Below are 26,733 nucleotides of genomic sequence, written 5' to 3'. Positions count from 1 at the left end.
TCACTTGTATTTCATGTACACATGTACACCTGTGAAGGTATAGAGAGAACTAGAGAGGCAGGTATCCAATGTTCTTCAAGAGACATGGCCACTACATTAGAATAGTAACAATTAGTTCGGTTCAGATCTATTCCAAGAGGAGCCAGTAGAAGAAAAACACTAAAAAAACCCCTCCAAAACAAAAAACACATTTCAGTGGGCAGAAAATCAAGATCCTGATGAGCACCTCTGAATGTCACCATCCTACATGCATGCTCTGCTGAGAGAAACCTGCTTGAACTGTCAAAACATTTCAGCTTTGTCCACTTTGAGGTCTGTGCCATGGAGATGAGTCTCATCCAAACTTCCCCCTTAATACTTGAAAGAAATCTACTCTATTAAGTGTGCATTTAAATATTCTCTAAACTGGAGATTATCCTTCTAACATGCCGCAGACATTCAAGGGAAATTAACTGGGAAACAAAAGGTTTGAGAAACATCAACAATACAGAAAACAGCAGAAGATGGGCCCAGAATTTCACACCTATCACTGCAGCAAGCCACATTCTTTTATTCAAATCTTTTCACTTCTTTTCTACTGTGATGACCTCAAAGACCTCAAGTATCTCTAGGCCTTAAATCACAGGCACCACAGGTGCCTCTGCAGCATTAGGACCCATAGAAGAAGGCAGCTGGCAATGCTCTCCATTCATACAGTCTGTGACAAGCTCATGTGGACTGCACTAAAAACAATACAAATCCTGTATTGGTCTATTGGTCCCCTGCCACCAAACTAGCCCTGAGATCAAGTTAAACCAGAACAACCATATCAAGAGAACATCACAGAGCAACCATTCCAAGGAAGAGGCTTTTGCTTGGGTCAAACAGGTTTACAGTGATCTCCCCTAAATACCTCTCACCCTCACACTCCCCATTCCAGTATGCTGCAATTTGTTCCAAGCAGCTGAGGACTCATTACTCTGAGATCAACATTTTTGTGTTTTCTTCCCTTAGAGGCAAATTAACAACCAAGGAAGAAATAATTTTAAAAGTACAACACTCAGTGCTGATATAAAGTGGTGCACGTACATTTTAATGTACTTATCAATCACAATTCACACCTCTACTCAGCCTTTCACAATAGACACAAGACTTTGGCAAAAAAAAAGTAATTGTTTTTTCCAGTACCAAAAAAATCATATGTTTTAGGACCTTAGAAAGATGAAGAAAAACAACTTTTGGTCAATTTGCATCTAATGCAGCCAAAGTCTCACACCCAGCTAATAAAAAAAATCATTCTCTTGATGTAGGCAAGCTGTACTACACTGATATCTGGGTATCATCCTGATGCTGGAAATACCTAATTCATAAAAAATCTGGAATTCTATTTAAAAGCTGATAGGACACATGAATGTCAAGTGACATGTACACCACCAGAGCACCAAGAGGAAAACCTCTCGGTTTTGAGTCAACACATTAAAAACCATAAACATTTACAATAATTTCTGCAAGAGAACAGATACACACTCCACAGGTATCCCAAGGCCAACTCACTGCTCAGGCCCCCTGGCTTTATAATTCTACATATAACTGAAACAAACCTAGCTCAAAGCACCATTGTGAAAACTCAGTGTACTCAGAAGTTGCTCCGTTTACATTCTCATGTCCTAAGATATGGGCATAAAACATGACAAAAATATCAGGAACTGGGTCTGAGGAACTGTGATCTCATAGATGAGAATAGAACAATTTCAACTGAAGTCAATGGAATTATACCCACAGACGTGAGATCACAACATGGCACTCAAAAAATACCTTCAATCATAAAATCCCCAGATGCAGTGCCTGTGGCCAACATTTATATTAGCCACATTGCATTATCCTGAAAGAAGGTTTCAATTATTTTTATAGTGAGATAATGTTCCCTTGACGATCCTCAAGTCTAGTAGCATGTAGTAATTAAATTTCATTCTTGAGAAGACAATAGAAAACATTTGCTACTTTGAATCTATACAAGAATAAGCAATTTTTCAATTTTTTCACAATAACAGTGACTTTTCCACAATACCATAAAGGCTACTGACAAGCTACATACAGAAATTTGAGGAGAAAGCAGGGGAAAGTCTTCTCTGGGGCCAAGTGCAAACTGGAAGTTTTACACATTGCCAGTTGCAAGAAAAATGGGAAAGAAAACACTTCATTCTGTAATAAAGTATCAGCTAACACACTTAGCAGAAGGAAACACATTATTCACCAGCCAAATCTGACTGTCATTCAGTGAACTAAAAATATATCTAGAGAGATTTGCTAATATGGTTGATCTAAAAATTTGGAACTTCCTTCCTTCCAGATGCAAAACAGCTCAAAATTATGCATTTTCAGGTAAGGATCCAAGGGCCCCTCTACTGTCTACTCCCCACAGATATTAATCACCAAGCACTACTGACCATAGTCAGTGCTTGAGACTAAGGAAACATTGTTATCCCACATATGGATAGAATATTGAGCAATTAGTATATTCTGTTTTTTCTAGGATTTGCTTTACAGAGAATATGCTTTTTCCCTACCAAACATAGTTTAGAGTTGCAGTTGTTTGACTTACCAAGTTTAAAAGATTAGCCAGTCTATTACGAGAAATTCCTGTGATGAGCTGGTTTTACATGGCCAATGATGTACTGATCTTACAGTGTCAGGGATTGAGAGTGCCAGCAGGATTCTCCATGCACAGGGACACTAAGGGATAGAACTCAAGCAGCTTTCCTTCTTGGGTGACCCTTAACATTAATCCATCTTAATGTTCTTACAACACTCCAAGTACCCATGTAAAATAATTGGAAAGATTATCCTCTGCTCTCTATTATCCAAATAATTTACAGGTTTGGATTTTTTTTATAACTTCAGGATAGATAGTGAGAGGTTCAACAGCTCTCCTCAGTTTTTGGCTATATTTGTAGAGTCCAGTAAAAGGAACTGCTCTAAAGTGGGCACTCATTTTTAAATTAAAAGGAAATTCATGAGATCCTACTCTTGATTGTCTAAAGAATTCTTTCAGCTGTTTTGATACATGTGTCTATATAAAACCATTTGGAATCAACAGTTTCATCCCAAACCAGAAATGACACTTCCTTTACTGGCATGGTGGTGAGGAATGTGGAGTTACAAATCATGCAGTCATTAGGAATGGCAGACATCTCAAAGACAAAATCTAAATAAATGGACTAAACTTTTCTGTAGCCACTGGCAAAGTAAGTGAGTATAATTATGCAGGAACAAAGCAACAGTACAGCTATTACTCAGTGCACAAGCTCTGAGCAACTCAGTATCATTATGCAATGTTTAATTCAGAGGAGTAAGACAGTCCCTCCATCTGAAAACTTTAATCCATGCAAGCATTAAAACATATTCTAAATACAAATACAGAAAAATGGAGGTCTCTCTTAAAAGAGACAAGGACGTACAGTTCAATTGGTTTTGTTTAACTGCTTAATTTTGAGGCCAAACCTCATTTGAATATTGCATTCAGACTTTCAGATGAGGAAAAATACATTCACACAATATATAACAATCTTGTGTATAGCTAACATTTACTTGTAACAGGGCTGCTTCACTCTACTTTTAACTTGCCTTTCAACTCCATCTCCTTAAGGTGCCTTTGCAGTAAAAAAAGATGGTGAAGTTTGCAAACTGAGTTGACGTTGCAAGCAAAGAGGAGCTCTTCACAGCTGGCTCACAGTAATACCCTCTGACCACTCCTTGGCAACAGCTGTAGAGATCCACCTCTGTTAGCCATGAACAAACAAGAGGTGGGGAGGGAAAGCCTACAGGTTAATGTGGTGGGTTTTTTCTATCTTTCATTTAGAGGTGACAGAGACACAGCTCATTATGTCTAAGACAGTACACAGCTCTGACCTGCTTGTCACATAAAACCAATAAATTGCCTTCCTAAGGAGGCAGCACTTACCTAAATAAATTGTAGGCTGGAAACATCTTGCATCACAATGTCAGGACTTTTAGGTCATGAAGACAGGCAAGTACATTCAGAACCAGGTAGGCAAATGTCTCATTCGTGTTTCAAAAACTCAAATTATGTGATATTTCACATTTTTCTACTGAAACATCTTAGTTGGTTCATCCAGTTAAAAGGCTCCAGGATGAAACTGTGATATTGTGAAGGAAGTAAATTGCCATCCATTTTGTTAAGAAGGATGATGAAGACATGGGAGAAACATCCACAAAAGCAGTAAAGATAGATCTACCATATGTAATTGTACTGCTCTGCATCGCTGTGTAACCCAGTATAAAACTGGTTCTTGTTTTCTCCTTTGTCTCTCATCCTGCATCTGGCAACTTTTCCCATCCTTTGTGAATGATCCTGATCATTTACAACTCTCTCATGCCTCAACCTTATTAGCTCAGCTAGCCTTCTGGGTGTCTTTACTGTGCCTTTGACTTATAAAGGAATTTTTCTGTTGGTGCAAAGAAATCCTGAATGAAGTTTTTAAAGAGTGCCAATACATATGTTTATGGCTGAATACAATAAATGTGAAAAATGAAGCAATACAGCAGTTAGATCCATTACATGTTCTTGCAGTGACTAATAATTTCTTTTGTGTTTCAGAAGATTTTTAAGAGTCAACTGAAGCATGGGAAAATACTTAATGTGATTTTCCAAAGTACTGTATTTCTGAAGCTCTGCCAGTCATGTAGTAGATTGAACACAGAATTACGAAGTATTCTCACATGTAACCTCAGGGACTCTATGACACAGGTTATTTAAAGCCTTGTGAGATTCATTTACAATTCTAGGTAAGGCACACTTCTGAAAGTATTTCACTGGCAACTGTCTGAAGCTCTGTTTCAAAAACCAGAGTGCAAATTTCACAGCCTCTAGTCCCAGTAATTCACATCCTTTTAAATATTCCGAATTTTTATGTTTTGCAGAATAGCTGGAATCCCATGCTCTTTCAAGGCAATTTTTTTTCCCTAAACAATAAAAATAACAAGAGCTGTTAGCAGGTTGGAAGAGGGTCAACAAAACTAGTGTCATGGGCTTTTTATTTCCTTTCTTTCAAAATCCATGGGGAGTCTAATGATCAAACCTTAGCAAAATGCGTAAGAATGTTGTGTAACAGGATTGTTAGATCTCTTGGCTTCAGACTCAATTGACTATAAACCAAAACTCCTATTATGGATATTTCTTGATGTTTGGTGGTCTGTTATGCATTCCCAATACAGATAGTAATTTTCATCCTCTTGCCATTAAGATTTCTGATTATAAAACATTGCTGCAATACTTCCATGAAATTACTGTAATTTGGGAATTTTTCTTTGGGAAAGAATCTAACAGAATAATTAATGGTCTATGAATTCCATTCTCCTAGTTAATGCCAAAAGTGTAAGGGATGAATTATAACCACTTGCTTGCTTTGGCTATCACATTGACAAAATGCCATAGAATCATGGAATAATTAGGTTGGAAATGGCCTCTGTGTTGGACCCACTTGGAGCATTTCCACAATGGCAGAAGCTTCATCTACTTCTGCCCATGGAAACCTGTCCGAATGGACAGAGCAGACTCAAAACAAACATCTGAAATGAAGCTGGGTCTTCCTAGAAATATCTGAACTAACACTTCACTGCTGATCCACAAGAAAAGGGAAAGCAGGCAAATTTGAAGCATATTTTGTACTTATGCTTAAGCAATTGAAGCTTAAAAAGCTGGTTTTGATCAATGAAGTTCTCTGTTTCTCTGTGCTACATTAAGGAATGCCTTGCCTTTCTTTGTCTGATGAGATGGCTGAGACTTGCCACCAGCAGAGCCAACCTTTCCAAAGCTTTCTTTATTAAATACTTCATCTATTTGGAGGGTTTTTCTGTACAGTAACCCACCACTGTGGATTACAAACAGTGACCAGCAAACGGTTTTGAGCTTCTCCAGTGTGATTAAGAAAGGAATCCAGCCTAAGTGCCATAAACACCATAAGCCAAATCTTAGTCACATGGAATTCAATGGCAAACTTCCTACTGATTTTGTGGAATTCAGAACTTACTTTCTAGACACAGAAACTTATCTATTAAAAAACACAGAAGGAATCTGACATTAGACTTCCTTAATATATGTATTAAGGTAAAGCTTTTTGCTACATTTTCACAAGCACCTAATGTTGAAACTTTTCTTCCAAAATTAATCCTTTGGTACTTCTTACATAGTATTCTACCTTTCACTCTCTTGGTATTTTACAAGCAGATCTTAGCATCATAAAACAACACACCACATATAAATACATACCACATCAGATATAGCAGACTTCTCTCAAAGAAAATGAATTCACAAATTCTGTGGTCAGTTGAGTAGTTTTTCCTCTAAATACCTAAGTCATTCTTTCTCCTAATAAATGTAAAGTAGCATTTTAGATCTAGCATCTTTAGATTTAGCATCTTTAGATTTAGCATCTTTAGATGTATAACTTAATGAATGCTAATTCTTAACTCCTCAGAGAAGATACTGATACTTAACAAAGTTTTTTAAAAAACAGACCCAAATCCCCTGAAATCAAAATGACCAAAACAAGAAACTCAATGGCTGGACTTGCCTCAACAGGCCTTACATGCATCTGCAAAATATAAATGAAAGTTAGTTAGATAATCTTGTAACCATAACTGCAGATTTTTCTGCAGATTTTGAATAGTAATTTTCTTCCAAAAGATGCTAATATTTAATTTAGCTGTTTCATTTAGATGTTTCTTTCTATGGCTTTTCAGAAGAAAACAGAATTCCTTGACTTTCGTTATTGGCCCTGAAAACTGGGGTAATTTATTTCAAAGTCAGTAAAGCTGTGTCTGTTTTGTGGAGAGACAATCAATATCAATTGTACACTACAAAGAAACCAATTGACTGCTACTAGGTTTATAATTTCTCGTATTTTAACACACTGAAGGCAAAACACTTCTGGTAGAATATTAGAAGTCAACTTGCCCCAATCAGATGTACTGCATGGTTTAATTTAGGTACTAGTAAGTGGTAACTGTGCAGAAGCGTTTAAACTAAATTTTTAATTATGCAATTCAGGCAAACTGGGAAAAGCTGACCATAAAAGACTAAAGCATAAATGAAGTTAACCATGTGTAAAATTAGGATAAAGCACACACATGCCACATTATCCTTTGAAAAAACCCAAGTGGCCAGATTTCTGTAAGAAGCAGTACAGGTTTTAAGGAGCAGTGGGCACTATCATTAGATGAGTCCTTACTCTGCACTTACACCTTCCCCAGCCACTTGATGCACCAGAAGGTGCTGGGAGCCACTGTGGTCTTGCTAATCCAAACCCACACAATCATCAAAGTTAAATGAGAGCTAACACAACAAGGAGTTAACCCTTTAAGTAAGATGTTGTAGGGCTCCTCCTTGAGGGATTTCTTAATTGCTATAAAAACAGTGTTCTAAATCCAGCTTCCATTGCTAGAATAAAAACAAATGCTGCTTCAGTTACCACATTTAATGGTTTTAGTATCAATGTAAAAACAGGCTTCAAAATCACACTTTTCCGGAGGTCATGGCTCACAGATTCCAGGCAATCCATCATCAAAACTTTTCAAAAGCAGGAGCCAAATTTAACTTCAGCACTTGATAGGATAGTATCAAACAGACAGACTGGCAGTAAAGGATTCTCACATAGGAGCTTACACAAAGCCCTCAGAATCATGTGTTATCATAAATGGTGCTTAGGCATCTCATGTGATCTCAGCAGGCAAGCACGGGTGAGTTCACCTCATATGGCACTAAAAATCAATGCTGCAGATGTGCTGCTTTCTTCTCCTAAAGTAATGATGAAAGCCATTCTTCTTCCCTGTTACTTCCTCCATTGAGCTCTTCAGGATTTTGTCTTCTGCTAAAGACATAAAACTTCAGCCTTGGCCATTTATTTGCACTAAAACATAGGAACTGATCCATCTTCTGCAGCTGCTAGCTTGTTCAAACCCTAATTTAGATTGTAGCTGCCTCATCAGATTTCCCCTTTGGTGATACCCGAGTAATTAGGTTTTTTTTCTCCATAAAAGCCTGTTTTTTTCATCTTTTTCCTAACTGAACTGCCACAAGTTTTTCATATGGAGAAAAAGTCAAGCTAGAAACTTGTTTTGGGGCAAGGGAACTGGTTTTGGGGCAAGGAAACTGCTTTTAATTTTAACTTTTAACATGCATGATATATGGGTTATCCAAACGAGCAAGATTTTAAAATTCAAAGGAAAGTAACTGTGATTAACAGATGGTTTTACAAGAACAGTGATAAATAAAACCTAGCCACTAGGCAAATTCAAACAAGCCAAATTGACCAATGATAAAGGAAAGAGGTGATGGCATCCAGCTGTAAAATAAGCACTCCTTTTAAAAAGTTGTTTTTAAAACAGTATTTGGAATTTATTGTCAGAATTTATTTGCATCTTTTACATTGAATTTTATTATGGTATCCATCAAGAGAGGAAAGTTGTGATGTAGTGTTACTAATCCTCCTATCCAAATATTATGGACACTGATTACAACATTATGAGGAAGACTCAGAACTCTAAGGCACAGTGCATAAAAAGGTTACTAAAGGTCATCCTTTCATAGAAGAATGAAAAGGCTTCAAGGAAGCACAGTGGGATGTTCAGTGCTTGTCAATGCTCAAAAAAGTCACTTTGGCCACATAATTTCCTTCACTGCCTATCCACACCACTAACTCAAGCTCCTGCTGTTCACCTGGTACCACACAAAGTCTAAAAACAGACATGGTTACCAGTCTCTAAAACAATTCAGCTTGCATGTTCCTCTTCTACTTGAATTTAGGTGGCTCTCACAAGGAGAATAAGTGGAACTGGCCTGATGTGACAATGCTGTCAGAACAGGCTGCACAGCCCCAGCTGCAACCAGCAGCAAGGCTGAAAATGTGTTCTCAGTAGGGAACACACACTTCTGGATCCCAGTGCTCCCAACTGCTGGCACAGACCATCACACACATATCCAGATATCTCCAGAAAGTGCTCTGGCATTGACTCATCTTGATGGGTTTCATATCTGGACTCTGGGGCTGAGACTCTCCTCAGACAGTCCTGGAAAGGACTCTAGACTCGGTGTCCCTTCCTTTGTATCTTTAGTGAATTTTCTGCCTGTCATTGTGCCCCTGTGCTCCTCTAGGACTGGAGAGGTGGGACTTTGGTGGGCTGATGGCCTCAGTGATGGCCTGGGAGGAGCCCAGGGCAGGATGCCAGTTGGGATCCTCTGTCTGCCTTTGTCTGCACTCACAAAATGTAGCAGATTGTCCCACACTAGAGTGACCTGGCAACTAAAATGCCCTGCCTTACCTCCAGATTTCTTTTCCTTTTCAGTTAATTTATTTTTCTGTAATTGGTGAACATCTGCTCTTCCAGCTGAGCATTTGGTATAATTTAGAAGAAGAATGAAAGGCATCTGTATTGGAAGCGCAAAACAGAGGCACTTCATTTCAGACAAAACAATCCTCACAGAGAGCATGAAAATAAATTTCCAACAAATGCAAAGGTGACTTTTCCAAATGCAAGTCCTCTTTGTTTTAGGAGATGCAATGAGCATTTGTCTGTGATTTCTAAAAAACTTTTAGTTTACTACCAGCCAAAGAACTCCATAAACATCATTCAACATTCACACTAACTGTGGCTACCTTCAGGCTGGCCCCACCCAGAGCTCCCAAGCTGGCTTTGCCACACAGGATGCTTTCAGCTAGTCCAGCACATTGTCTTGGGAGAAGAGGAGAAGTGGTGGCCAGCAGAGCAGGCAGAGCTGGGCTGGCTGACCATAGTCCTGCCAAAAGGTATTTTTGCTTTCTGACCAAGCTCTGCAGCCAGCAGTCCACTGCACTTGTGAGGAGTTGCTAAGCATTTCAATCAATTCTTTCCAAGCATGGGGAAAATTACTGCTGCTTATGTAATCTGTCTTTTGCCAAATGGGAATCTGGGAGCTCAGCTGAGCTGACGTTAGCATTTAAGTTAAGCAGCCAAAACATTTTGCACTCTGATGCGCTTTTGATTTCCACCATTGACTACAGATTCTGCTAAAAAGTTACATCACAGTCCTAAATGCTATCTATAGTGTTAGGATCAAGCAAGGTGGTTTGTTTGAGGTACAGTTTAGAAGGCAAGTTTTGGGAATACAGGGCTATCAAGTCGTCCATAGCAAAAGCAGCAGCAGCAGCAGCATGGAACTGTGTAAGCCCCACAGGGCTCAGGTACTGTGTGGATATCCCATGTGGGTACCCTGCTGACCTGTGGCTCCTGGAAGGACACAGCCCCACGTGTCTTCAGACAACCTTCCCATCTTGATTCTTAAATTGGAAACTTACTTAACCTCTTAATTGCCAGCACATTAACTGTATTGAATACACTCACAGTCTGTTTGTAAGATATCTTCAAGAAGTTGAGTTATTCATTTTTATGCCACTTAATATAAATATGTATCATGGAAAGAATATGCATATGCCAAGAAAAGAAAACAGAGACAATTAAGAAGGATCTCTCTCAACAAAAGTATACTGATTGATTGAAAGCCTGTTTCATAATCTGTCAGGAAATAGCAGCGATGAGTATTAATTTCAAAATAATAAGCATAAAAAAAATACAGAAAACCAACTAAAGGAAGTCTGTTCTGGAAGTCTTTTACAGCAGTAATAAACTCCAAATCCTGGAAAACTTTAAATGGTTCAAGACCACATGTTCTTATTGGGTACCAAAGCTGGGTTATAAACTGCATATGATTTAAGAACAAAACAATGGCAATAATCTTCAGATTACATCTGTGATGAGAAATGGCTCATCCAAAAAGAGCATGGCAACCCACCTGATGCTCCTATAACTTGATTTTGGGTCAATTCTTACTCTCAGTCAAGTTTCTACTAGTTTGAATAAGAGATGATCATATTGTTGCTCAGAAAACCAATGTCTCGGGTTTAGAAACTTAACTCTTGTATATGTATACAGGAAAAACAGTCTCTTCTGTTCCTGCAGCCTTAAAAGAAAACAAGCCATGAGGGCATACTGATGCAAACAGTTGTGACAGAAATCACGAGCTCCCTCTTCTGTAAATACCTTTGGTTGGCAAAGCATTTCTTTGCCCTTATATCTAAGTGATGACTTCAGCAAGATTAAGGAAACAGCTGAAAGCTGTTTTTAACTGGTTTTAATTCAGAAGTCCCTAAACTGAAGAAGCAAATTCAATTAAAACAGACATGTGGGTATTTTATGTATCTTTCTTCCCTAATTAAACTTCAGATACCTTCTGAAAAGGATACACAAGTGGTGCCACCCCTAAACCAGCCTCTGGCTGTGTCACTGCTGTAACTGAAAGGGTTGAATTTTTGCTATTCTCAAACCCAGCTTTCTGTGACAGCAGAAAATGCTTTTACATTTTTCTTACATACACTGCTACTAAACTGGACGAACAGGTCTACCACTCTCTCATGACTCAGTATCAGTAAAGTTTATTTTGGTAGCGATGGGCTTCTTCCCTTTCACTATTTCCTCAAAAGCTGGTCTGCATTTTCAGCTATTAAAAAAAACCAACCAAACAAAAAAAACTAAAGAAAACCCCCACAACCAAACAAATAAACCAAAAAGGCAGGGCCAAAGAGGTGCAAAGACAAAAACAGGTTTGCTTTACTTGATCTGGCTAACCATAACACAACAACATAAAAATTCTGGCTTTCTTCAATACTATATTCCACCTGAATGGAAGGAGTAAGAGAGCCTTGTGACACTTGCAGACACCTCACTGCAGTTTCCTGTGTGATAAACAGACTCATGTCAGTCAGTAAAGCTGATTCTTAGTGAACCAACAACAGGTGTCATCAAAGTAACAGGAACACGTCGCAGGGAAAAACTGCAGCTCAACTGCAGTGTCAGCGTGTCTCCGGCTTGAATAATATCTAGTTATGACAACATACTTCAAATTGTCAAATTTACTTTGACAACATTATGGATTCCCCTAAAATTATTTCTGTAATAACAATAAGTAAAAGCTGGAGTATTGTGAGATTTGATTCCAATCAGTCTGATGAAAATCACACTAAAAAAAGAGAAAACATGAGGAAAACAAAAGAGAGATGGTAGATTTTGGGTATGGCTGCCACTGCTGTTGTTTTGCTGCATTTGATTTCAAGTAAAGCCACATCTTTAAATACTGACAGAGCTCAGTAAAATTTAGTAGCTCTAACTTACAGTTAATCTTGGTTAGATTCTCCATCACCTGAAGTCTTAAATCAATATTGGGTGCCTCCTCAGAAGATAAGCTGTAGCATAGCCAAGTTTATTGAGCTGTGTAAGAAACTAGATTAAGCTCTCTGGTTTGTGTTTATGTAAGATTGCAACCATGACATAATGTCTCTAACCTTAAGTATCCACTAGGCTATAGAATATCCAAAATTCAAAGGCTGTATGTGAGAGCTATTGACTCGAGTGCACCAAAAGTGAGCAAGTAAAATGTTATGCCACAAACAAGAAAAAAAGAATGCAGTAACTCCAACAGGGACAACTTTGGTGAAGTATGGAAAATTACTGCACACGCTATTATGCTGCAAATACAGTGCTGAAAATAAAATTCACATCTTATAACAAGACAAACAACTAGAGAACATATCTGTCTTACCAGTGCCATGGCAACTGTAAAAGAAAACACACACTGACCTGAAATAGTAGCAACTTCTTCCCGTTAAGAATATTGCTTATAAGGGAACGAGCAAGAGCCGGCTGACCACATATCCATAAAAGCTGGGAATGTTTTCTGTTTCCAGAAAGTGTTTCAATGCCTTTACTATTTTTACCAAAATAAAAAGAAAGCAAAACAACCAACTGAAAAAAAAAATCAAGAAAGAAAAAAATGAAAAGGTGGGTTTGTCACTGATTTTACAGTCCCCAAGTACATGAAGCTAACAAGCTCAACATATGCATACTTCAAGGACTTTTCATAATCCAAACCACTCAGTTTCCACTTGCCTTAGAATGTGCTGATAAAAACAAACTCCTTTAACCAGACCCTGATCCCAGAGGCTAATCTAACTCTTACACACAAGCATCCCACTCCTTTGTCTCACCAAAGAGACAATGACCTGCTCATACAAGTAGGCTGACAAAGTAAAAAAAGAACAGCTGCATCTGCCCAGCCAGGGATTAACTGGCATTTCAGCCCTGTCTGTCCACCAAACAGCTTTCACATTACAAAGATTCACCACTTTGATGCCATTAACTCCAGTGATTTTTTAAGAAATCCTATACACAATTAGATAGATCTGTAAGAAAGGTTGTACCTGGTTGATTGAAGACTCCTTCTTAAAGAAAATCTTGCATAGGATGTTTTACAATTGTATCAGATATTGTCCCTTATCACTGCTGGCAGATTTCAAAAGAGAGAGAGAAGTCCTCAAAACAGTAAACTCCTAAAAATCTGGTAAAAAATCAGTGTGGAGAAAGGAGATTGTAATCAGTGTAGGGAAAAATCCCCCAAATGTGAACTGTGATACTGTCAGTCTTATTTGGTGGTACAGCACCAAAACAGTTTCTGGGTGGATGTAACAGATGATGGCTATTGCCCAGTGTAGTATTAAATAAGGAGAACAGTGTGAAGTTGGATGTATCCACTCAGAAAAGCACACACATCTAGTCATTATCCAATTTTCAAGCCACAAACAGTTTGGATTTGCTTGTTTAACCATAATATATTTTTCTATTAGCAAATGACTATGTATGTATGTTCACAAGTTCTCCACATCTGAGCAAAAACCCGAAGCAGAAAATCCTGCCTAGAATCAAGTACCATTTATCATCTCCTACAATAAATATAACTGTACCAGAAATAATCTTACATACTGCACTGGACATTTAAATATTGTCTAGCAAGCAAAAATGAGAGCCAATACATATACTCACATATACCCCTCATGTCTTTACTGTGACTACCACAAAAGTTGGATTTACAAGTACTTCACAAATTTGTGAAAACTAACATGGAAGCTGTTTTGCAGCTCAGTGACCTGTTGGAATCAAGTCAACACAAGTGCTGTGCAGACAGTCCTTCCCAGTAACACAAGCCTCATTGCTGGTGAGCCACCAAATGGGAAGGGAAAACAGCAAAACAACAGGCTTGTTTTTGCATTTAAAAACCAGAAACAGTTAGGATTGCTATTCTCTACCCTGTTCACTGACTTTCTAAGAGCTCCCATTTAAACATCTAGAATAACTTACTTCTCATGACTACTTCATCCAGTTCTCCAACCTGAAAGTCCTAACAGCTGCTGCTGTTTGAAGCATCCAGAACATTACTTGCATATACTTTGTAAAAATGGCATTTGCTAGTAAAAGCAAAGCTTTTAAAGCTTAGGGGAAATAGCCTTGGGGTTTTCCCCTTCTGAGAGCTTAAAGTTTTATAAGTGAACCTAAAGGACTGCCAGACTTCTAAAGTGACAACACATTACGAAAAAATTTCCTATGTGCTTTGCAAATTTGAAGTCAGCCACATTTCACAACTGACATCAGGGTTTTTAATATCAGCTCTAATGAAATATAATTCTCCAATGACATAACTGTGAAGTACAGCATTTTCATTTCACTAGCTGGCAGAGAGGTTTTGGCCTTATTATTATTATTTCTTATATAGAGCCAAAAGTGTTCTAGGCCCTGCACAGACATGCCTGAAGACAAAACCTTCTCCTTGTATCTGCTGTAAACACAGAGACCACAGCATATTCAGATTTACAGAACAGGTCACACATTTTCACACGACTGCTATGGCAAAGTCATATGGTAGAACACAGCAATAATGGTAAAAATGTAAGAAATAGTTTGCCTTCATCTTCTCTACAGTTTCACTTTCACTAAATTGCTTTGGGTAGGATTAGATAGTTTCTGGTTTGGGAGAATGTCACTGTTTATTGAAAAAAAATCCTGCAGTCAATGAAGAAATTCCAGTCATCATCACAAAAGCCTGAGGGGAGTGGGGTGCAAGCTAAGGATTGAAAATATAGTCTTATTTTTAAATCTGGTTTTTCCTGAGGTCACAGTTCATCTAGTGGATGAGAGAGGTGTTTATTTTAGAATTGATACATGCACAGCTCATAATGGTCTAACCACACACCAATAAAAATTAAAAAGCTCCTATTTGCAAATGACTGAACTAAGGATTTAACTGAGAAGAGCTCTACTTTCCCTAGACCCTGAAAATGCAAGTAACAGGGATGAGAGAAAAAGCTATGCTTCTCCCATCAGGGCCTACATCCTTTGATGACTGAGATGAAATCTAAGCATGGAAGACAGCAGTCAGAAACAGAGACTTGTCTACCCCAGAGCCCCCAGGAAGTTGGTAGGAGCATCTGACATAGGCACTTGGTTCTGAATTTGTTGTGGGAACAAGCAACAACAATAACAACGTTGTACTCACACCTTCACCTACACATCCTATTCAATGTACATCTCTTCAGGTCTCCAGTGGTGTCACTTGGGAAAGAAATTGTCTCAGCTTGGCTGTTGCCTGCATGTTGTGCTCTGGGACAGAGCAGTGACCCTGGTATCACTAAGTGGTCAGGGATATTGACACTCCAGGGACACCTCCACACACAGATCCAGCTCCATCATAAGAAGGAATGTGAAAGGGACATCTCATGGCATAGGTCACAGCAACAATTCTAAGCCTGACCTGCTAAAACATACACAAGAGGGATAAGCCATACTGACAGGTACAAAGAGGATGCCTCTGCTGTGGCAACATTCCTAGCAGCTGTCATGAGTGGAAGGTAACAGGACACAGTCTCTTTGCCACAGGGCTGATGCACACTCAGCTTGAAAAAGGATAAGAACCAGCATTCAGCACATTAAATTGAAAGGTGGTGAGAAAAGAGTCCAAAAACGTAAAGGCAGATGTCTGGTGAGAGTTAACAAAAAGGTTCATTTGTGGGGTTCATTTGTTGGCTTCTTGTATAAGTCTTGAGATAACCCCTTGTTGGATTCATGAAACACACATGCATTAGATCAGCAGCAATTTCCCTTTTGGACTGGACTCTTATTAGGGTAAATTGGTATCTTTGTCCTTCTTTTGCATCTCTGAAATCTCAAAGTACATTTTAATGTGGGTTTGCAGACCCTGAACTGCAGCCTGAACATGGTTTGAACTCTAAGTGAACCACTGACAGCTGCACATACTTCTGTTTGAGGCTACAACAGAAACTGAAAAGAAATCATGTTTGATTTTCTGCTTTGGGGGGCAGGTGAGGAGAAGAGTCCACATAATGCATTATGGTGCAGCTTGCAGTGGTGGCTGTCTCTTTTGGTGCCACAGCTCATTTCTGTACAGACAGCTATGCAGGATGAAGTAAGTGTTATCCTACAGTTTCTCTAGACTGCTGACAAACATTAGACTGGTCTCCAACACTGATGGAATACAGGAAACACAGAGCACGACTTCCCAAAAACAGGCAAAAACTTTGGTCCTCTCTGGAGGATGCTCTGGGAAGAGGCAGAGGATAAATGGGGTCAGGACAGCTTTTCTCAGCTCCATGCAACCAAGTGTAAATCAACAGTAACAGAGATGTTACCTCTGAGGGGTTGTGTGAAGTTTGTGGTAGACAATAGCACAGTAGGGGAAAAACTGCAATGCATATCTGCTCTCCACAGCCAAGAGATCACAGTCAGAACTAACAAGCTTGCTGGAAGCTTTGCCTCAGAAGGGAGAGAATCAAAACCATGGAAGTATGGCAGGGTTTGTCCCACTGTAAATGCTGACATTTATAATGGAGAACAAAGTGTCACTGGATGCCTGTTGCAGACAGTCGTGGTTTGCTTTTCACAATGTCATGTAATGATGCTTTGTACTAAGATTTCATACAGTAGTTGTTCTTTAACTTAAGTAATTACATTTTCTGCTTGTAGGAAATGGTCTCCTTTGACCATACCAAAGAAGCTATTGTCCCACCAATCACATTTCCATAATCAGCTACCAACATTTGCTTTAAGGCACTGCCATTTTTTAGAGCTATTACCTCTTTATTAAAGGACAATGAAAGCCTAAAAGTAACAGAATACTCTTAACTAAATACAACATCTCTTTCATCAGACATTGAAACAATAAATAGCATAGGAAGGAGAAAAAATTCATTAAATAGGTACAAAAACTACCTAAAGCCTCTGACTATGAACTCAAAAAATATTATTTTTCACACAGTTCTAGAGTCCTAATACATGAAGTTATACTAAAGCAGTGTTAAATCCTCTACGTCTTCCACCCACACAAACAAAGCAGTTTCCTCCTACCCCTCCACAGCTTCCAGCCTCAAATATCCTGGCGTAAAACGATCAGACAAAATAGGTGACTTATGTTTTTATTGGTTCCTCCAGACTATGACGACATTTCCTAAAACACAGAGCCAGGAAACTATTAACATCTCTGAAAAAGTGGAAAGGGTCAGGCTATTTCAAAGGATGTGTTTGCTAAGAGGCCTTTGTTATAGACGTATAGGCCACTTAAGATTTGATTAATAATAACAAAAGTATTTTGCATTCCCGTAACATTTCTAGCTCCAAGGTATATTGTGAACATATTTGTTACATTGTGTTACAAATTTGTTCTTGTATTTCTTGTGTTATGAAAGCATTACCCCTTTTCACCTTTCTGAGAATTAAAAGAAGGTTAATAAACATGCCTAAGATTTTGTAAAGTAGTATATCCATTACAAAATCAGAATTACCCCACAGATCCCTACGTGCTCCTAATCTCAGGCTGTTATCGGAGAGAGAAATGAAAATGGTCTCAGCTTATCACCATTATAAAAATGAAAGACCTGAAGATTTTCTAGATTTATCTCAGTTGTGTTGCCTGCATTTGGCAGCACAAATCAGGTCAGGGACTTGCAGGTGGAGTCAGAGATCCCTTAAAAAGCCCTGTCTGATACACAAGCACTAAACCAGAGCAACCAGTACTCTAACAGGAGCATAGCACAGTGCATGCAAGACAGAGAGATTCCACAGGGACTCCTCAAAACTTTCTAGTTTTCTAGCACATGCTACCTGTATACAGCTCTTCGTTTCAGCTGCTTTGTCAGTCGGTCTGGGAAATATCAAGGGGGACACAAAGGAATTGCACAAAAGCCTCAGAAATAAAGATGCTGCAAAGACATCACCACTTCTTTTGTGGCCAGCACAATGTCACCCACAAACCCAGTTCTAATCCTGACTGCACAGAACTACATACAAAGGTCAGTTCCCTAATGCAGGAGCACAAATCAGATAGTACAATGTATTTCACAGAGGAGAGAGCTGAGGCATCCTAAAAGAAATACAATTCATTCTGGTTTTACTGACTAAGGAACTTCACTCATCTGTCATGTCTCAAACAATCACAGTTGGGTCAGACAAACGCTGCAGGTAAAAATCCCACTATTGCACAGTGCCACCTCCTGGGCAAGCAAGACTGGATAAACACCCTCATGTGTCCCTGCTCTCCTGCAGCATCCACATTTTTAGGGTCATCTCCCAAGCTCTGGCATTACCTCTGTTCTCAGAAGGCAGGCCATGAATTCACGGAAAGAAGAGCAGATTGTTTACAGCTCTCTCCATGAAATGTGAGTTGCAGCAATCCCACTCTTGAGTGAGGCTGTATCTGCATAGGCAAGCACCACACAAACCCACAGGATTAAGTTCATTCTGGGTTGCTGGCTAATCACAAATTAGCAATCAGGGCTTCCTTTCAACATCCAAACAGGAAATGGGAGTGGAGGAAGTGAAAGCTTAATAATTTCTTGCATGTTAACAAGTTATATGAGCCACTCCAATAAAAAAGCTTTGCTAAGTGAACTTAAACCTAGCACACAGTCTGTCCCAAAATGGCAAGCATTTATCTTTAAAACCAAGCTGTGTATGATTTGGAAAGACAATGGATACAGACATTTAAATCAGCATAATTTAATTTCCAGGATAAGAGGACATCAAGCAGTGATCTGAAGTTGAGGATCCTACTTTATTGTAATCATTAGCGTTGAGACTATAACCCCCAAATCAAACCCAAGATGGTAATCCTGGCAATTCTCTTAAAATTTAGTGAAAAATCAAGATTAGAAGGGCAACATTTTAGCTATCACAAACTGTTAAATACATAATGACCTCTGACAAAGGGGCAAGAGAATCAGACCTAACTTCAGGTCCATTTCTTTCCACTGTCTTTTAGGGGTACTGTACTTTTTGTCTGTGGACACCCTGTAATATTTACCTGATCACACAGTTAAGTGTCAGGAAAGCTGGGAAATAAAGTCCCTGTAACACACTGAGAACCCTAAAATGCCTAAAGGAGCACAGGATTTTCAGGCCTCCACGTCAAGCACAGCAAGGAACGAACATCTCTCCATCTTTAGGTTATGAGATCACAGCCCCTGGCAACTGGAAAAAGCCTGGCCCATAACACACTCCTAATTTGGTACTATCTTCGCAGCAGGAGGAGGAAAAACAATTTTGTGCAACTGTTGAGCAATTCTCAAGAGTTCAAGGCAGATGAAAGGCCAGTTTCTTGGTTGCCTGAAGATATTAAGACAGATTAGACGAAAGTAAGAGGACTTAAATGGGTGGATGTAGACTGATGTTTTGAGGGAACAAAACTGCAAGGTAGAATTCCTTGTTTTTTATGTTGCCAACAAAAAAGAAAAATCTCTTGGAAGAACTCTGCAGTATACAAAGAGATTATTTCAGTGGGCTGCATGAAGAACAGAACAGAAGCAAAGGAATTTGGAAAAGAAACCCTGCTGACAATATAACCACTACACAATCTCATTATCTCCCAGGGATGGCAAGCAAGAACAGACATATAACATAGATAGTTACCATGGCCCACAATAAACTGGCTACAGTAAATAAGGAGCTAAAGCTGCGTGGGTACATGATCTGCATCATGGAGTGTGAAAGTATGTTTTCTCCCTGCTTTCAGCAGAGACATAGGCACTAATTGTTCCAGTGCAGCATTTACCACAAAGTGTTGACTGCCATAAGCTGCCTCAAATGTACTTGTTATACTATGCACATAGCTGGAAATGCAGACCTTGCTGTGGACTCTCATATTATCGTTCTGAGCAACAAAAAAGGGGGAAAAGTCTTTTGTATGTGAGCATCTGTATTTCCATCCTGGATCCTTCAGATTGTTTTCAGAGTAGGCATTCCCAGTTTCCAAAGTGACAGGAGCCAGAGCAGGTATTTAATCAGCCTGGGTTTTAAACCACCTATTTGCAAAAACTCTCCAGAAAAGTTTTGAAAGCTGAGAAGCAAGGATTCTTTAAGACTGCTGAGTTTGGTGCTCGGGTTTTTATTTCATAAGACACAGTCATTAGTAGGTATTAAATCTGTCACTGGCACCACTGATAACTCCTTCTACTTGTATTGTGACCTTGCACTTTAACACTCATGGTATCAACTGTGTCCAGGAACTTATTTCTGTGGAGTCACTAACTAACCACTTCTTTTTTAGGATGTTTGCATCCAGGGCAGCAATGCCACTTCCTACTACGTGATGAAGACCATGAGGACTTTGCAGGACTGTCACCTGCGCCATTGCCAAAATGAAGGCATCTGCCAGAACATTCAGGTTCCCAGCCTGTGATGCTCCAGCAGGTTAGCTGATCTTCACTTAACTTCTGTAGTACCAAATGGTTTTCCTTCCCTCTACTTCCAGTGAGAGTAAGGAGTGCTGATGAGCTTATACCTTTTTAGCAGCTATCACTATCAACAATCCACTGTCAAAAACTGGAGGAAGAATGTGCTTGACAATGTGAGGGACAAATTATGACGTTTCCGTCTTACCCTACATTCATGTAACATCCAAGGCTCACATGTGCCATTCACTGAAGTGTCTAAAGGAAGGTGTAGGTGTGAACAGTTTCTCTGGATCAGACACCAGGTAGCTGTTGAATAATATTAAGAATGATTTCATCATGAGATGCTTGTACTGGATTTCACCCAAAACCTTTTTATATTGCATATATTACTGTTTTGCTGCAAATGTGGTCTCAAAGCAAAGTAAGAACTTTGATGAATATATGCATGAGATCATCCAGACAAGGAGACTGCATGTTTACAGAGGTGTGGAAACCCTTGACAAAATAGATTATCTTTTTCAGTCTGTATTCCAAAATAAAGGTTTTCCTGGATGATGAACTCAGGAGTTCCCTGAGTCTTGTTCATGGAGGCCAATCTAATGGGTAGAACATCAGGCCAAGGGCTGCATGACCAAAAAAAAAAAAAAAAAAAAAAAAAATCAACAGGACAGTGCAGAAAAGCCACAATTTGAAAATTTTCCTGAGGGTCACATATTAACAGCTTTCCAGGTTAGTCTCTGGGAATCCCTGACTCAGATGTTGAATTCTGTGAGGAATATAATTGATCCTTGTGCGTAGTTTTCCTCCTCAAAGACGAATTTCTGTGATGACTACTGGGCTCTGTGTTGCACAAAGAGAATGACAAGGCAAGAGCAGACATGCTAACCTTCCAACTTATATGGTAGCTGCAAATGCTTTTATAAGCTCAAAACAAGTGGTAGTCTTACTGAGGAGGCCTCCAGCTCTAGAAGCAGCTCACATATTTAGGTCATGGTGGAAGGGAAGGGGCTCTTAGTGCTTAAATCTTCAGTAGACTTTTAAAGTCTATTTTCATAGTCTAAAGGCTTGGAAAGGTAATGATAATTTTTGGTATTCTCTTAAATACCACTGTCATTGTGGTCTTGCTGAGTTATTTGCATAATTTTTCCTCGGTGCCACATGGTAAAAAAATATGAAATATTTCTGTCTTGCATCACCTCTGCTAGTGACAGATTACCTACAGAGGGAAGAGGAATAGCTGTGGAGATGACTGTTATAAAGGATATCAGCCTCCCTTCAAGTGCAAGTGGCAACTGTAATCTGAACCTGAGATTTGAACACACAGTTGTGTTAAAATTTACTCATGGAAAAAGATAAAGAAGATTTTTGTTTTGCAGGTGCTCCTCTGCACTTAAATTTTCAATGCATATTTTCAAAGGCCTCTCATTCCCAATCACACACAAATTTACAAAATAAGAGATGTTAGCAACTTGTTCTCCAGTTTGCAGGGATGACTGAAGATTACTTAACTTCTGGCAAATTAATGGAGAACATCTACCTTACTCCTTTGGTACAAGCAGGTGCAATGGAGAATTCCATTCTGCCAAAAGAAATACCTGAGGAACAAACTAGGAGTCTTTCTCAACAAACTTTCCGACTTTTAGTTCAGATGTTATGAGGGGGAAAGCCACCAGTGAAATGGAGAAGCAAAGAAATAAAAATCTCTGGAATGTCCTCTTTGCTCAGAGCTCAGGAAAACTCAGTTATGCAGGGAGACCTGGCACGAGCCCCATGCTCCCCCTAGACGCAAGGGACTCCTTGAGGGTGTGAGAGATGCAGTCCCAACCAAAAAATTTCTTTTGTCTCTATTACTCTGGCAGACCTGACAATGAACTTCTCAACTTCTGGGCAGGGAAAGCACGTGTTGGGTCACGCACTCATGTCATGCTGGATCACGGGGTACTGCCTGTGGTTGGAGGACTTTGTGACAACAAGAAAAGTGTTCTGGCATTTTAACACCCTTGTTAAAAGCCTCCTGTCAGTAGCAGGCATGACTGACTGGCAGAGATCTGGCTTAACTAAGTAAACTGCAGTTTGCTCCTCATCCCACAAGACAGGTGTGGCTGGTTGAGAAACCGAGGCTCAGCTTCCTCAGGGCTCTGCCCTGCCTCCTTGCAGGGAGGAGGAAGCCCAGCTGCCTGTGTTGCAAGCCGGGCACGGTCCAGGTTGAGCTGCAGGGTAACGTGAGGTCAAAGCCTCTTGTGATGATCCGATGTTCACTGCATGCACTGTGCCAGGAATGGTCAGTGAGTCACACAGCTCTCAGGAAGGTGCATGGTCCACTTGAAACACAGACCCAAGAAACACCACTTGCTTTGAGCTGAAGGTCAGCCAGCCAGGACATATGGCAAAGTTACAGAGCTGCTGTGGTGACAAAGGGCATGCCAGGCACCAGGTCTTCTAGGAGACAGCCAGCCAAGGAGGCTGCGTCTGACCTGTGGTCTCTTTAAGGAACACAGCCTCGCTGTCCTCTGTGTTTTATCTCATTCTCATCGTGGGTTAAGCGAGGCACTCAGCCTATTGTTCTTGCCACGTGATAAGTAACTAGCTACATGTAAACAGAGCAATTAAGCTCCATAAGGAACTGTTTGCCCTTCAAAGCTGAACTAAACATTGCAGTTTGTTTGAGGAATCCAAATATGGTAAATTACTGACAGTTAGCTAGGGCCATGGGATTGTTTCCTGCACAGAACGGGCTCCTGAAACATGCAGCACATGCTGGAAAATCACCTTCCCTCCTCTTTACCCTGACATTAACCATCTAAAGACCCAAATGTGCTCACTGCTAGCTGCCTTTTGCTGAGTACCACCTTAGCATGACTAATTTATGATAATTTTTGATAATTCTTATAGCAATTTATTATAAGAATAGAGAAGCTTCTTAGGCTGGCACAGCTTGTTTTAAACCCCTGCTCTTCAGCTGTAAAACCACCAGGCTCCATCAGCACTCCTCCAGGAGAAATCTCTCAGTTGTTAACTTCTTAATCTATTTGGTAGTCAGACAATTCAGTAGGGAGCAGCACAGCACAGAAATACACACCAACTGATTATTTTCTTATTAGCTGTACTCCTGTTGCACCTAAAACCCCTAATCAGACTGTCAACTTGCTGAACAGAATATGCACAGAGGAAAAAAGAATCCCATTCCAAAGATCCTCAAGACCAGAAGGTTGGACACTTTAAAGCCAATACACACATCCAACACAAAAAACCCCAACTCTCCCACGTGTATGTATTCAGCTTTGTAGGGTGAATTTATATATTCATAGAATGTAGTAATCTAGCATAGATAAGGTAAAAAAAAGAACCATCAAAATTAAAACAGAAAGGAAACACTACTAAATACATTTGGAGCTATTAAAAGCCAAAGTAAATATGCATTCTGGCATAACACCCATTCTAATGTTCATTTTTATATTTTAAATGTGCAGTTTGTTCCTTTGCAAAGATTTAGCAGACATCCCCTGTTACACACCTGCACTGCATCTCTCTGCTGTGTGCTGTCACAGCACCTGAGCTGAAGCAGGCACACGGCTGAGGGAGGAAAACCAGGAGCTGGCTGGAAGAGGACACAGTGGGGGGTGTGCTGAGTCTCATGTTATGAGTCTCATGGTGTGCTCCCAGCACACCAAGGGGAAGGAAATAGCCCGGAAGGTGATGGCAGCCTTCTGTTCACAAAGTTCCCACTGGAAATCTGGGAGTTAAATCACAGTCATGGTGGATCTTCTTATATCCATTAGTCACGCTCTCCCAACAAACTCTGCTATGTGGTATCTCTGCTTACGCTGCCTTAGAAACATCCCAGCCTCCTGATGAAGCTACTAGATAAATTGTGAGTTTTGAAATACAGATAGACAAAGGTTAAGAAAACAAACTGTCTTTCTATTTACTGTAGTGCTGCAGCATGCACGTCTCCATCTCTGATGAAGGTGAAAAACACCATTTTGTGCAACAGAATGGCAAGGACAACTGTTTGGAGGCTGAAATGGCCTGTTATGGTGGTGTTATCCAACTGAGATATAGCTGTGGGAGACTGGGACACAGGCTGTGCAGGTGCTCTTTCCAGTATAATAACAGAAGAAGCACAACACATATAATAAAATCCTCCCCACCCCCCCTAAAAAACACCCAAAACCAAACCAATAAAATAAAACAAAACGAACAAAAACCAACAAAAAACCCAACAAAAAAACCCCAAATCGAACAAAAAAACCCCTCCTAATTTGGTTCACTTTATAAATTCTGGGTGCCAAAATGAAAGGCAGGATCAGGCTAAAAAAGATAAAAATAGCCTTACATCAATACTACTGGCCATCAGATTTTTACAACTTACCTTCTCTATTCCTTGCAAATACTTATGGTCACACCTTCAAAGCTGCCCATTTACAATGGAGGATCTCTGAGCATCCTATGTAGGAAGCAACAGTGCCAGGAACACACAGATAAACATTCAACTGTTTCTAAATCAAAAGACCACATCAAGTGCTGCTTTTCTGTCCCTCAGGTTTCTATTTTTTGACTGCTGAAAGGGAATCATTCAGCAGAGACAAAAAGGTGTAAAACTGCTTCTTGGGATGTATCTTAGGGTGGGAGAAGTTGGGAAGGGACACAGGCCTAGGGTGGAGCTTCTTCGGACACCCATAAGGACCTGGAGAGTTTGGGAGTCATCCCACAGGAAGATCAAGCTAACCCAGAAGAAACAGAAAGCTGTGAAGGGCTGGATTCCAAAGCCAGGGGTGAGGGGGGCTAGGCCTGGGACAGACTGTAGGACAGTAGTTGGTTCCTAGTCTCAGTTAAATTGGTGTCTAGGGAAAGGTCCAATTCTTCTTACAGTCAACACAGGAATAATATATGAGGTCTGCAGCTTTCTTCTAACAGTGTAATAGCAGTATAGGAATTCTGATTGTGAAGAACTTGAGGTTGGGAATAAAAAGGGAAGTTTGTTCTAGACACATGCAGTGACTAGACATGCCAAAGCTCAAGCTTTCATCAAATGGGCACAACTATTTTCAGCAGGTACTACTTATCCTTTGGACAGTTCAGCATACACCCTTTCCAACACAACATTTCAGAGGAAAATACTGTAGGTGTGCAGGTCAAGATGCACTCTTCAAAATCTACAGTGTAGTACAAGCAGTAGGTTTACCCTTCTTCCTTACTTAAACATGGTCTTTCTCTGCCTCTAAACTCTGCGCCCTCTTTCATTCTTTAATTCTTGGCTCCATTAACTGTATGCTCAGCTCTTTCTGTTCTGCCTTCATTGTCTCTGGTTTTCCTCTCCTCTCTAGAACAGCCTTTCCTTCCTGCATGCTATTTCTCCATAACAAAAATCATAACATTAATCTGATTTCACATGTGTAGCACAATTGCTTTTAGTTTTGTATTCCCCATATTTTTCCTTCCATTGATAATGTCCAAAAGCCCTCTGGAACGAGGCCTGTTCAAATTTGAACTGTGTTTAGCAAAGCAGCACCCAGGAGATCATGACTGACCCCTCAGTATGCCCTGGACAAAGACACTGAACAACACTGGTTGGTTAACTTGCTTCTTACACAGCCACCACCCTATTCCACCTTAGGACTTGAAGTTTAGGTCAACACATTAATATCATGTCATCCCCCAGTACAGTACCTGAGGTAATTTGGTTCAAGGTCACTTTGCCAACAACTTTTAAGGTGGTTGAAGAACTCTGCCTCAGAACCCAGGCAACAAAAAACCCTGCTGTATCAGAGAAAACTCTTCCAAGGTAGAGAGGAAAAGGCCTCTACCTTCCACCCCTAAGAAACATAAGGCACAGTGCCTACCCTGCCCTTGCCTCTGCAGGTCAAAGGGCTTGTGAAGCATTTGCATGCCATGGTGGTGAGAATGGCAGTAAAACCTAGAAAGATTGTTCAAACAAGGTAGGACCTGGGCATCCAGTTTCTCATGCCACCATCCTCAAAATACACAGCTATTACCAAACATTACACTGTAAATTTCCCACTGAACCCAAAACACACTTGACAAACATCCAAAAGAAAAAGAATAAAAATATTTATATCTTAAAACATGCTGTCTAGGTAAACAAGATTGTAGCTGGGTTTCTGTTATGTCCTGC

General features: G+C 39.9%; 2 protein-coding genes across 4 annotated transcripts in view; one reads left to right on the top strand and one right to left on the bottom strand.

Annotated features, from left to right (window-relative positions):
* CMSS1 (cms1 ribosomal small subunit homolog) overlaps positions 1–26,733 on the bottom strand; it is a 218,045-nt gene that overhangs the window by 51,182 nt on the left and 140,130 nt on the right. The window lies entirely within an intron of this gene.
* Positions 1–26,733, top strand: part of FILIP1L (filamin A interacting protein 1 like) — a 183,902-nt gene that overhangs the window by 20,321 nt on the left and 136,848 nt on the right. For both annotated transcript variants that reach the window (XM_079309418.1, XM_079309419.1), the window contains exon 2: positions 20,471–20,613. The gene's annotated coding sequence lies outside the window, so the exon portion shown is untranslated. The remainder of the gene's footprint in view (positions 1–20,470; positions 20,614–26,733) is intronic.

Source organism: Erithacus rubecula (assembly GCF_903797595.1).
Source record: "Erithacus rubecula genome assembly, chromosome: 1".
In the NCBI taxonomy this organism is placed as follows: Eukaryota; Metazoa; Chordata; class Aves; order Passeriformes; family Muscicapidae; genus Erithacus; species Erithacus rubecula.
This window is presented reverse-complemented; position numbering and strand designations above follow the sequence as displayed.